The sequence below is a fragment of the Saccopteryx leptura genome, chromosome 6 (genome assembly GCF_036850995.1).
Source record: "Saccopteryx leptura isolate mSacLep1 chromosome 6, mSacLep1_pri_phased_curated, whole genome shotgun sequence".
In the NCBI taxonomy this organism is placed as follows: domain Eukaryota; kingdom Metazoa; phylum Chordata; class Mammalia; order Chiroptera; family Emballonuridae; genus Saccopteryx; species Saccopteryx leptura.
In genome coordinates, this window is record NC_089508.1 from 19,749,894 (window position 1) to 19,763,532 (window position 13,639).

Below are 13,639 nucleotides of genomic sequence, written 5' to 3' on the forward strand. Positions count from 1 at the left end.
AAAGCTGCTTCAGAGCACCATTCAGAGTCTGGAACCTTTCTGATACCATGTTAGTTTATTATAATTGCGTCTCCAAAGGACTTCTCCAAAACACACAGTAAATGGGTGAAACGGGAAGTTAAGACTGTGTGTGCATATTAGTTTTGATGATACTCAGAAGATAAAACAAAGACACTAAACATAGGAATGAAGACATTTAACAAATTATAAAGGAGAGAAAGCTTCCTTTATTATCAAAAATCATTTGACTATAAACATGAAAAGCAACAGCAAAACAAATTCCTGGAACCTCTCCTAGCTGCTGTTCCATGTTGGAGGGAGGGCTGATACACGTGCAATGCCTCTCCGAAGGATCAGAAGAGAGGTGGAAGGATAGGTCCGGAACACACAGACCAAACAATGATCAAAAAAATGAAGTTGCCCTGAACCAGCATCCCCTGAAGACAAACTGGAACATCAGAAAAGTGGATACATCCAATTTAAGGAGGTTTACTCATTAGAGTAGCAAATGTGCATAATTATTAGCATCTACACAGTGGTGCTAGTCCTAAATATATTTTCTAAAATCTCAACTTTAAAAAGTGAGATTTGCATTAAATTCTAATCGCAATATCTAAGTTTAGATATAATGTCATAACTTAGCAAAACCCTGTCTTATTCTTTCACTTAAGCTCCTTCTAGAAACCTAGTCCCCCCCAAATTCCTACAATTAAATTATTCTGTAGGCTTTTAAAATCTACAATTGCAGTGACTTCTCAGGAAAAAAATAATTAAAAATGTAGTTATTCATCGTCTTATAAACTACATCGATTTAATTTCTCTGGCATTTTGTGAGAGTAGGTAATAAGGAAAGTGAGATGAATTTTTTGACCTTTCAGATTAATTTATTTATTTAAATTATGTCACTATTCTTAAACAAAGAACGATAAATTTTATACCTAGCAGGTATAAAACTTGAAGCATTTGCAGTCTTTAGTCTCAACTGAATAATGATTTTGTTACTAAAATGACTTAAAACTTAACCAAATAAGACAAAATGTTGAATAATACAAAAGTAGAAATTTTTTATTAGTTTTTTTCTGTAGGTTGGTCTTAAGTCTTAAAGAGGGGGCAGAGAGAGAAGAGAGAGTGCCTACTTGGTCATGGTATTAGAGTAAAATCTGGATAAAAATACATAGTGAATTTATGTTGACTTAATTTTGTGGTCAAGCACTTGTGTAGCATTTAGAAATAAAAAGGAGATGATAAAAGGAGATGATGTTCGGAAGTTGGAGAAAGATGGGACAGACCGACCAAAGGGTCAGCAAGATTGGCAAAAGCCTCAAAAAGGATATTGTATAATTACTTCAAAGAAAATAACAATTTTAATGTGATATTATTAAAAAAATATTGCTTTTTTACATTTTGGAAAGTCATGATTAATACAATAGTTATAAAATATTAGAATTTTAAGCAGAACAATCTGTCATTAGTCTCCTCAAACATACCTCTACAGTCTTTGTATTCTAGTGTATGTGCTCAGTAAATAAAAATCTATAGTTATTAATACAAATTATTATAAATTTTTTTCTTTATTATTTTTTATTTACAAATTTAGTTTAGTGGATGACATTGATCAATAAGAGTAGATAGGTTTCAGGTAAACATTTCTATAGCATTTGAATTGTTGATTGTGTTGTGTCTGAATTATTGCTCTAAAAGCTTCACAAGCTAGCAAGAACTGTTTGCCCAAGAATCCACATTTTAAGGAATTTTTTCATAGTAGGTCACAAATCATCAGAAGATTCTTCTTTAAGAGGAATTTGTTTATTCTGTTCAAAGGATTGAATATGGTCCAGTATTTATCAATCTACATATAGACCATTATGAACACAAATAACCTGCTCATCTATTAAAGCAGTCACCATGTGTCAATAGAAGTGTATATTATATGAAGCCATTAGCATTTCCATATTTGACTTTCCATTTATCATGCAAGCCATACATCAACATTGTCCATCTTGTCCATGATTTTCTCTAGAGAAAAAAAGAATTAGAGCAGTAAGTCACAGTAAGAAAAGGTGTTTGGACTATGGTAACTAAACTGTGTCTATGAAATCATCTCCACAAACTAAACAACAGACAATAGAAAACTTTAAATTATGTCCTCATATTTTATTCCTGTTCATAAAATCTCCACAGAGGTCCAAGAGAATAATTTAACAGTGCTGTAAAGTGATGGTGGTTCTTACCTAAGATTTTTTAATTAAATGGCGTCTAGGCTTTTCCCTAGCCCAGATCATCCTTTGTCCTCCGTGGACCTAAGCTGAAAATAGTAAAAAAAATTATAAAGTTTAAAGAAGGGGGGTAGTTTCAGGGCCCATACTTTCTTTCCACACTTTGGGTTCAAAGCTTGCTGGGACTGGGATGGATTTTATGAGGTTAGGGGTCAAGGTTGGGGGAAAAGTTACATAAGCATATGGAGGAAGCCAACCAACAAAGTGGCAGATATATGAATACTTAATCATATGAGGAAATGAACATCATTCAGGCAGATTTCACCACTGAATTGGAAGATGGAAAAGTCCATGGATCCTGTCTTTCCCCTGATGCCTATAACAGTGGGGACCAAAAAAGCAATATCCATAAACAATTGAGAAAAAGGGCACAACCTCCTACAATACACATGAAGAAGATGGCCAGGGAAATAATGCATGCAAACACAATAAAGAGACTCTGCAGAAGTGACAAAACCCTGACAATTCTTTTTTGTTTGTTTGTTTGTTTATCTTATTTTTATTAATTTTAATGCAGTGACATTGATAAATCAGGGTACATATGTTCCGAGAAAACATCTCCAGATTATTTTGACCTTTGATTATGCTGCATACCCCTCACTCAAAGTCAAATTGTCCTCCGTCACCTTCTATCTGGTTTTCTTTGTGCCCCTACCCTCCCCCCACTCCCTCCCTCTCCTTCCTCGCCCCTTCCTCACCCCTCCACCCCACGCCCTGTTACCATCACATTCTTGTCCATGTCTCTAAGTCTCACTTTTATGACCCATCTATGCATTGGTTCATATAGTTCTTAGTTTTTTTCTAATTTACTTATTTCACTCCGTATAATGTTATCAAGGTCCATCCATGTTATTGTAAATGATCCGATGTCATCATTTCTTATGGCTGAATAGTATTCCATAGTATATATGTACCAAAGCTTTTTAATCCACTTGTCCTTTGACGGACACTTGGACTGTTTCCAGATCTTCGCTATTGTGAACAATGCTGCTATAAACATGGGGGTGCATTTCTCCTTCTGGAACCATTCTATGGTGTCCTTGGGGTATATTCCTAAAAGTGGGATGGCTGGGTCAAAAGGCAGTTCGATTTTCCATTTTGTGAGGAATCTCCATACTGTTTTCCACAGAGGCTGCACCAGTCTGCATTCCCATCAGCAATGCAGGAGGGTTCCCTTTTCTACACATCCTCGCCAGCGCTAATTCTGTGGTGTTTTGTTGAAGAGTGCCATTTTAACCGGTGTGAGGTGATATCTTACTGTGGTTTTAATTTGCATTTCTCTAATGATAAATGATGTTGAGCATTTTTTCATATGCCTATTGGCCATCTGTATATCCTCTTTGGAGAAGTGTCTGTTCATTTCTTTTGCCCATTTTTTGATTGGATTGTTTGTCTTTCTGGTGTTGAGATTTACAAGTTCTTTATAAATTTTGGTTATTAACCCTTTATCAGACATACTGTCAAATATGTTCTCCCATTGTGTAGTTTGTCTTTTTATTCTGTTCTTATTGTCTTTGGCCATGCAAAAGCTTTTTAATTTGATATAGTCCCGTTTGTTTATCCTGTCTTTTATTTCACTTGCCCGTGGAGATAAATCAGCAAATATATCACTGCGAGAGATGTCAGAGAGCTTACTGCCTATGTTTTCTTCTAAGATGCTTATGGTTTCACGCCTTACATTTAAGTCTTTTATCCATTTTGAGTTTATTTTTGTGAATGGTGTAAGTTGGTGGTCTAGTTTCATTTTATTGCAGGTTGCTGTACAATTTTCCCAACACCATTTGTTGAAGAGGCTGTCTTTACTCCATTGTATTTCCTTACCTCTTTGGTCAAATATCAGTTGTCCATAGAGCTGTGGGTTTATTTCTGGGTTCTGTGTTCTGTTCCATTGATCTATGTGCCTGTTCTTATGCCAGTACCAGGCTGTTTTCAGTACAATGGCCTTGTAGTATAGCTTGATATCAGGAAGTGTGATACCTCCCGCTTTATTCTTCTTTTTTAAGATTGCAGAGGCTATTCGTGTTCTCTTTTGGTTCCATATAAATTTTTGGAATATGTGATCTATATCTTTAAAGTATGTCACTGGTATTTTAATTGGCATTGCATTGAATTTATAAATTACTTTCGGTAATATAGATATTTTAATGATGTTTATTCTTCCTAACCATGAGCATGGTATATGCTTCCAGTTGTTTGTATCTTCCTTGATTTCTTTTATCAATGTTTTATAATTTTCCGAGTACAAGTCTTTAGTCTCCTTGTTAAATGTACTCCTAGGTACTTTATTTTTTTTGGTTGCAATAGTGAAGGGAATTGTTTCCTTAATTTTTCTTTCTGATTGTTCATTGTTGGTGTATAAAAATGCCTCTGATTTCTGAGTATTAATTTTATATCCTGCCACCTTGCTGAATTCATTTATCAGGTCCAGTAGTTTTTTGACTGAGACTTTAGGATTTTCTATATACAATATCATATCATCTGCAAATAATGATAGCTTTACTTCTTCTTTTCCAACTTCAATGCCTTGTATTTCTTCTTCTTGTCTGATTGCTTTGGCTAGGACTTCCAGGACTATGTTGAATAAGAGCAGTGAAAGGGGGCACCCCTGCCTTGTTCCTGATCTTAAAGGGATTGCTTTTAATTTTTGCCCATTGAGTATGATGTTGGCTGTGGGTTTCTCATAGATGGCTTTTATCATATTGAGGTATGTTCCCTGTATTGCCACTTTGCTGAGAGTTTTGATCATGAATGGGTGCTGGATTTTATCAAATGCTTTTTCTGCATATTGAAATTATCATGTGGTTTTTCTCCTTCCTTTCATTTATGTGATGAATAACATTGATAGATTTGTGAATATTGTACCAGCCTTGCCTCCCCAGAATAAATCCCACTTGATCATGGTGTATGCTATTTTCCATATATTGTTGGATCCGGTTTGCTAATATTTTGTTGAGGATTTTTGCATCTATATTCATCAGGGATATTGGCCTATAATTTTCTTTCTTTGTGTTGTATTTGCCTGGTTTTGGAATCAGAATTATGCTCGCCTCATAAAAGGAGCTTGGAAGTCTTCCTTCCTCTTAAATTTTTTGAAATAGCTTGAGAGGGATAGGAGTTAGTTCTTCTTTGAATAGTTGGTAGAATTCACTTGTGAAGTCATCTGGCCCAGGACTTTTCTTTGTTGGGAGTTTTTTGATAACTGTTTCAATCTCATTTGGTGTAATTGGTCTGTTTAGGTTTTCTGATTCTTCCAGACTAATTTTTGGAAGATTGTATGTTTCAAGGAATTTGTCCATTTCATCTAGGTTGTCTAGTTTTTTGGCATACAGTTCTTCATAGTATTTTCTTACAATCCTTTATATTTCTGTTGTGTCAGTTGTTATTTCTCCCCTCTCATTTCTAATTTTATTTATTTGAGTCCTCTCTCTCTTTTCCTTGGTGAGTCTAGTTAAAGGTTCATCAATCTTGTTTACCTTTTCAAAAAACCAGCTCCTAGTTTCATTGATCCTCTGTATTGTTTCTTTAGTCCCTATGTCATTTATTTCTGCTCTGATCTTTATTATTTCCTTCCTTCTACTACATTTAGGCTTTACTTGCTGTTCTTTTTCTAATTCTTTTAGATGCAGGGTTAAGTTGTTTATTTGAGTTTTTACTAGCTTCTTAAAGTGTGCCTGTAGTGCTATGAACTTCCCTCTCAGTACTGCTTTTGCTGTGTCCCATAAATTTTGAGTTGTTGTATGCTCGTTATCATTCATTTCTAGGAATTTTTTTATTTCTTCTTTGATCTCATTCTTAATCCATTCGTTATTTAACAACCTGATATTTAGTTTCCATATGTTTGAGAATTTTTGAGCTTTTCTGTTGTGGTTGATTACTAGTTTCATGCCATTGTGATCAGAGAAAGTGTTTGATATGATTTCAATCTTCTTAAATTTGTTGAGACCACTTTTGTGCCCTAACATGTGGTCTATCCTAGAGAATGTACCATGAGTACTTGAAAAGAATGTATATTCTGCTGCTTTAGGGTGAAAGGTTCTGTAGATATCTATTAAATCGAGTTGATCTAGTGTGTCCTTTAAGTCTGCTGTTTCTTTGTTAATTTTCTTTCTTGAGGATCTATCTAGTGATGTTAGTGGGGTATTAAAATCCCCTACTATTATAGTGTTGCTGTTGATCTCGCTCTTTATATCCATCAAAGTCTGCTTTATATATTTAGGTGCTCCTATATTAGGTGCGTAGATATTTATAATAGTTATATCTTCCTGTTGGATTGCTCCCTTTATCATTATGTAGTGGCCTTCTTTATCTCTTACTATGTTCTTTGTTTTAAAGTCCATTTTGTCTGATATAAGTATTGCTACCCCAGCTTTTTTTTCATTTCCATTTGCATGAAATGCTTTTTTCCATCCTTTTACCTTCAACCTATGTGCATCTTTTGTTTTAAGGTGTGTCTCTTGTAGACAGCATATGTGCGGGTCCTGTTTTCTTATCCATGCAGCTGCCCTATGTCTTTTGATTGGATCATTTAATCCATTTACATTTAGGGTTATTATTGACACATAATTATTTATTGCCATTTTATTCTTTAAAGCTGTATTTCTCTTTTGCTATATTCTTTTCCCACTTTGGTTTGTTTACACCATGCCCCTTAACATTTCCTGCAGCATTGGTTTGGTTGTAATAAATTCCTTGAGTTTTTTTTTTTTTGTCTGGGAAACTTTTTATTTCTCCTTCAATTTTAAATGATAGAATTGCTGGATAAAGTAGTCTTCGTTGTAGGTTCTTGTTCTGCATTACTTTGAATATTTCTTGCCATTCCCTTCTGGCCTCAAGTGTTTCTGTTGAGAAGTCGGATGTCATCCTTATGGGGGCTCCTTTGTAGGTGATAACTTTTTTTTCTCTTGCAGCTTTTAATATTTTCTCTTTACCACTTAGCTTTGGTATTTTAATTATGATGTGTCTTGGTGTAGGTTTCTTTGGGTTTCTCTTTAATGGAGTCCTCTGTGCTTCTTGGACTTGTGAGAGTTTCTCTTGCATTAATTTAGGGAAGGTTTCAGCTATGATATGATTGAACAAAGTCTCTATCCCTTGTTCTTTTTCTTCTTCTTCAGAAACCCCTATGATGTGGATGTTATTTCTTGTCATGTTGTCACAGAGCTCTCTAAGAGTTTCCTCTGACTTTTTGAGTCTCTTTTCTCTTTTCTTCTCTGCTTTCATGCCTTCATTCCAGTTGTCCTCCAACTCGCTGATTCAATCCTCAGCTGTATCCATCCTGTTTTTAATTCCTTCCATTGTGTCTTCATTTCTGATATTGTATTTGTCATTTCTGACTGATTCTTTTTTAATATTTCAATATCCTTTTTTATACTTGCTATTTCTTTATTTATGTGTTCATGATGACCATCCATTGTTGTTCTAAGATCCCTAAGCATCCTTACAATCATTATTTTAAACTCTGCATCCTGAAGTTTGATTATTTCCATATCACTCAGTTCATCTTCTGAAGGTCTTTCTTGTGTTCATTTGGATTGCACTTCTTTGTCTTCTCATTGTTCCTGGGTATCTTGGTGTTTTCTTTGTAGAGCTGGTTGAGTCTAGGCTTGGTGTTGTCTGTCTCTAGTTTTTACTTGTGTTGTTTCTAAATCTTCTTGGGTTGGCTTCAGCTATTTGTAATCCACTTTAGGATATGGGCCACTTTGAAGTCTTGATTTGTTTGTTTTCTTAACAGGTGATTGTCTTGTTTGCTGATCTCAGCAGGGGGCTTATTTGAAACTGTATCCAGGAATGCAGTGGGTGTGACCTGAGGCTTTGATATCCTCTTCTGCCAGTTAATCTCTCTGGGGGCAGGTTGCTTTCTCAGCTTCAATAGGGGGAGGTGTATCTCAGATCTCCAAGGAGACCTGAGTTACTGCCCCTCCTCCCCATTTCTTGTTTTCAGCTGTGTCTTGTTGCGCTGATTGGAGCTGGAGAGATGTCTGTATCTCTGTAACCTGGAAGTACTTTTGTATTTTGCTTTGTGGAAGGATCAGCCCCTCCCCCAGTTATGGCCGCCTCCAGCACTGAATGAGTCAGCTTTTTATGTCATTACCTATATTCCTCTCCCCCTCACCATCCATCTCTCTCTTTCTCCTTTCTTTTTGGAAGACAAGCAGGCCCTTTCAACACTCCTTGTTCCCTGGTCACCAGGTAAGTGGCTGTGAGCAATATTTACTGCTCTTTATCCTTGGAATTGAGAGCCCAGCCTCTCCACGCCCCCCCCCATTCCTGTAAGCAGGGGAGATTCAGGCGCTCCCTACCAGGTTTGTTGTGGTTTCTTCTTTGCTCCTTGATTTTTTTTTTTTTTGTATTTTTCTGAAGCTGGAAACGGGGAGAGACAGTCAGACAGGCTCCTGCATGCGCCCGACCGGGATCCACCTGGCACGCCCACCAGGGGCAACGCTCTGCCCACCAGGGGGCGATGCTCTGCCCCTCTGGGGTGTCACTCTGCCGCAACCAGAGCCTCTCCAGCGCCTAGGGCAGAGGGCAAGGAGCCATCCCCAGCGCCCGAGCCATCTTTGCTCCAATGGAGCCTTGGCTGCGGGAGGGGAAGAGAGAGACAGAGAGGAAGGAGGGGGTGGGGGTGGAGAAGCAAATGGGCGCTTCTCCTATGTGCCCTGGCCAGGAATCGAACCCGGGTCCCCCGCACGCCGGGCCGACGCTCTACCGCTGAGCCAACCGGCCAGGGCACTCCTTGATTTTTGAAAGCTGTTCTTGTAGTCCAGATTTGGTTTTTCACGCTGATTGTTCATAAATTAGTTTATAATCCAGTTCGGTGGTGTGAGCTGGGAGTCTGTGTGTCTGCCTACTCCGCTGCCATCTTCAGGTCTCTCTCCCCTGACAATTCTTATAACGCCCTTTACTAACAAGACTAAATGGTTAAACACTGAGTTAGAGAGAAATGACCCATGGCCTTACCAATTCTCCCAGAAAAATATGTATATTACCTTTCAGGTGGAGAGAATTTAAAAAAGAATTTTTTTTTTCCAGAAGAGAAAGTTCAACTGAATTTTTCTGCTCACTCCACTATTCCTCTGGCCACATAAGAATGGCTACATCACAAATATAAAATAAAAAATAAAATAAAAAGTAGCAGACTCTATTTTGAAGTTTTGTTCAAACTTCCTTTTCGAACATAGTTTAATTAATCATGACTGTTGCCACTGGTCAGATACCAGTGTGTTTTTTCTCTGTAAACTATGAATGAGAGACTAATACTGTATATTTGAAAGAAGGAAAAAAGGGAAGGAGGGAGGAAGGAGAAAAATAAAAGAATTCTCCTGGAAAACATAAAGCAAAAAGAACAGAAGTTAAATCCTCTTAATCATTTCATGTTTTTAAAACTAGTTGATAAGATTATAAATTTTCTAAAACAAGAATTCAAATTATAGTTTACAGTAAAACAAAATAAGCTAAAAAGAAAAATTTGAGAATAACAGGAAGGAATTGATGACAAACAGCATTATTATAATGTTAATATATAAATTAGAAATATTAAGAAACAGGATAAATGTCTAAAACTCAATATACTAATTAATTTAAAAGTAGCAAAAGCAGATACAATTATTTTAAAAATATTTTTAAAAAAGTATTCACATACTATAAGGAGATTAAAGTATGTGAATACAACCTCATAGAAATGAAAAATATACAAAGTAACCCAATGTAAAAATAACTGATATATGAAATAGAAAACCAAACAAAACTGGATAGTAGATTAGATCTATAATGCACAGGGTACATAGTACATATATATTACAGGTAATATATATATATATTCAAAAATATATTCTAAATAAAAAAATATTTTAATCATCATACCAATGACTACATTTGATGCAGTATTTTTTGCAACACCAATGTCAAATTTATATAAGTTAAGCTATTGAGCTTCAACAACAAAGAAATATTTATACTTTTTGGCCAAAATATATGGATTACTCTATTATAATATTTAAAGATAGAAAAAACCAGGGCAAAATTTATATAAATTAGAGAAGATGAATTTGTTTTCCAAAAATAATTCACTCTGCTAAGAGAATTTTAAGGAACATGCAATAGGAAGGTGTCTTCCATCACGAAAGAACTCGGGATATTTACCACACAGTGAACATTAAAGAAACCATGAAAGAGTCATGACACAAAATGCTAACACCCAGCAGTGTCAATATAAAGTAGGATTTTTTTGTGGGGGGAGGGTAGAATGGTGGAGAGAATTAATAGCATACATGCTAGCTCCAAAAATCTCATTATTTCAAAATTTATGATAGGTAATGTTCCAGTAGAGGGAGCCAATGCCGAAAGGCTTTACACAGCTATAAAGTCAAAGAGGAAGAGAACACTCATGCAATCTGAAAAAAATGAAAGCACTTTTGTCAGAGAAATTACTTTGTACCAGGCCATCAGTGTCTTCTTTCTGCTAAGAAAACATGAGCCTATACTGATTCTCGGTTAAGAGAAGATATCACAGGAAAGCAGAGAAGCCTCAAGAACAATGAGGTTTGTCTGTTACCAAAGCATTCATTTGCATGTCAATACTTCCTTCAACTTAACTTTTAGTTATATAAAAATTAAGTAAAATTAAATTACGTTTTATTAAAATATTCTTTATAACATGGTCTCATATGTGTAGCCAATATATTTTCTATGTGTCTCTTTTTCTACTTGCCCTAACTTTATACACATAAACTTATGTCTAAAGAGATGTTAACATAATCTAATAATAGCAATATCCAGAAATAAAATGATTTTTTACTTTTATTCACTCTGCATTCTTTGATGTCTTTTTAAAAAGCATGTATTATTTTTTACTAAATAATTAAGTAGTTATTTTTGAAAAATTGTTGAAGCAAAAATGGTGGTTGATAACAGCACTTGCTTCTTTATGGTAAAACTATGTATGACCATTATTATTAGGACATTTCATTAAAAAAAGAAGAAAAATATCTGAAAAATAAAAAGTGTGACATGTTTCTTGGAGAGTATTTTTTTTTCCATATTTCCTGGAGAGTAGGAAACAGCAGAGTTAGGTCAAGTAGACTTGCTTTGTCTAAGGCAGGGGTCCCCAAACTACGGCCATGGGCCGCATGCAGCCCCCTGAGGCCATTTGTCCCGCCCGCCGCACTTCCGGAAGGGGCACCTCTTTCATTGGTGGTCAGTGAGAGGAGCATAGTTTCCATTGAAATACTGGTCAGTTTGTTGATTTAAATTTACTTGTTCTTTATTTTAAATATTGTATTTGTTCCCGTTTTGTTTTGTTTTTACTTTAAAATATGTGCAGTATGCATAGGGATTTGTTCATAGTTGGGTTTTTTTTATATAGTTCAGCCCTCCAACGGCCTGAGGGACAGTGAACTGACCACCTGTGTAAAAAGTTTGGGGACCCCTGGTCTAAGGTAAGGATTTTGAATTTGAACCTAGGTAAATTGGAAAGTTATTCAAAGCAGGGGAGTTACATGTTTAAATTTGTCCTTTAGGTAGATCACTGTGGCTGATGTATACCTGATAAACATGCCAACTGCAAAGGTGGAGATAATAGGACCAGTTAGAGATGATTGTGTGGGTAACATATGCTTTTCATTTGAAGGATTTAAGCTATTTTTGAAGGTAGAGCCAACTAGATATGGTGTGAGAAGTAAAAAACAATGAATGAATAAAAATCGAACTCTATATTTTTGGCCTGAGAAACTGATAATGTCATTTACTTTGCAAGGAGAGCTTTGTGGTATGTGTATTGGATGGGAAGGATGTTTGAACATGTTTTAAATTTGAAAGTATTTTTAGACATACTTGGGTATGTGTCTAGATTGTAAGGAAGAGGTAAGGATAACAGGTATAAATTGAGATTCATAAACCTAGAGAATGGTCTTTGAAACTATAAAAACTATATAAATTTCCTAAACAGCGGGTGTAAAATGAGAAGAGGATTCAGAACAGAGACCAGGATCACTGCAGGATTTAGAGATCTGGTGGAGGAATAGGAGCTTGAAAGAAATCCTTGGAAGACGTGATCAGCAAGGCAGGAGGCAAACATGAATGTGTCAAGTCATGGAAAGGTAGAGGACTACATGGAAGTGGAGAAGGGGAGTGTTCAATAGTATGACATCTTGCAGAGAGTTCTCTGTGATGAAGAAAATTTTAGTTTTCACAAGCTTTTATTCTTTATTCCTAGTGACATCGATCCCTTCCTATGGTGCAGTGGAATAAAAGCCCAGTTGGAGAGAGCTGAGAAAGAATGAGAGAGAGAAAGTAGCGAAAGCCAGCCAGCATAGACACCTCATGGGGAGAGTTCTTATGCTAAATGGGAAGCCAATAGTTTCTGTGGATGACAAAAGAGAAACACAGAGTCAAAATATAATGACAAAGATAAATGTGGTCGATTTTTAAAGTCATATTCTCACAGCAGAGAGGGAGAATATGTTGAAGCAGGAGGTATAGGAGCTTATGTCAGGAACAATGGTCTTGAAAATTTGCAAGAAGATGGTAAACAGAGCAGCACAAGGGGAAGACTGCATCCAGAGGGACAAAAGGATATATCCACTGTAGCAAGAGAGAAGTCAAAATATATGGTGAAGTTTTATAATGTTGGCAAAATTCTGCTTGTTCTCATAGGGTTTATCGCAATAGATGTTGCAATGCCCTCAGCTCAAATTTATGACAGAGGGTTGGGACAGAATGAGAGAGACTTGACGGAAGTTGTAAGAGAGCCCTCTTTGACAATAAGAAAATGAATTTACTAGGCAAGTAGTATAGGATTGTCCAGCAGTGTTGAGTGTCCCTTTGAGATCTGTGGTTATAAATTTGAAATGGATTCAGTTATCAGAGTTTTGTTTTTTTCCAGCAATGTTCTGACGCTATATCCGGTTGCAACATATGTGTGTCCTGTAAAATATTTCTTGGGAAAGAAGAGAGAAAAACAGTAAATTTTCAAGCAAGTGTATCTAATACTAAAATATGGAATCTGATCTCAATAAGGAAATAAAGAATTGGGGGGCAGAGGGGAAAGGGCCTGATAGATAACAGGTCTTCAGGTTAACATACTGAATGTCTCAATGAAGCCCGTGTCACATAGACAGTTTGTGATACAGTCAGTGGAATAAGAAGAAATATTTAAAGAGTGGAGTGTTTAAACCAATTTTGTAGGCTTTGTTGGCCTAGTGATGACTTAGGATAGAATCTCTGTGAGTATGTAACTGTAGTTGTGCGTAAAGAATATTACTAAATCAAAATAAAATTCAAGAAATGAAGAAGCCAGGTTATAAAAAGCCACACATGTAATAAAGTTATTTGATATGAAATAAAAAAACTGGTGAATTTTAAATCAATGG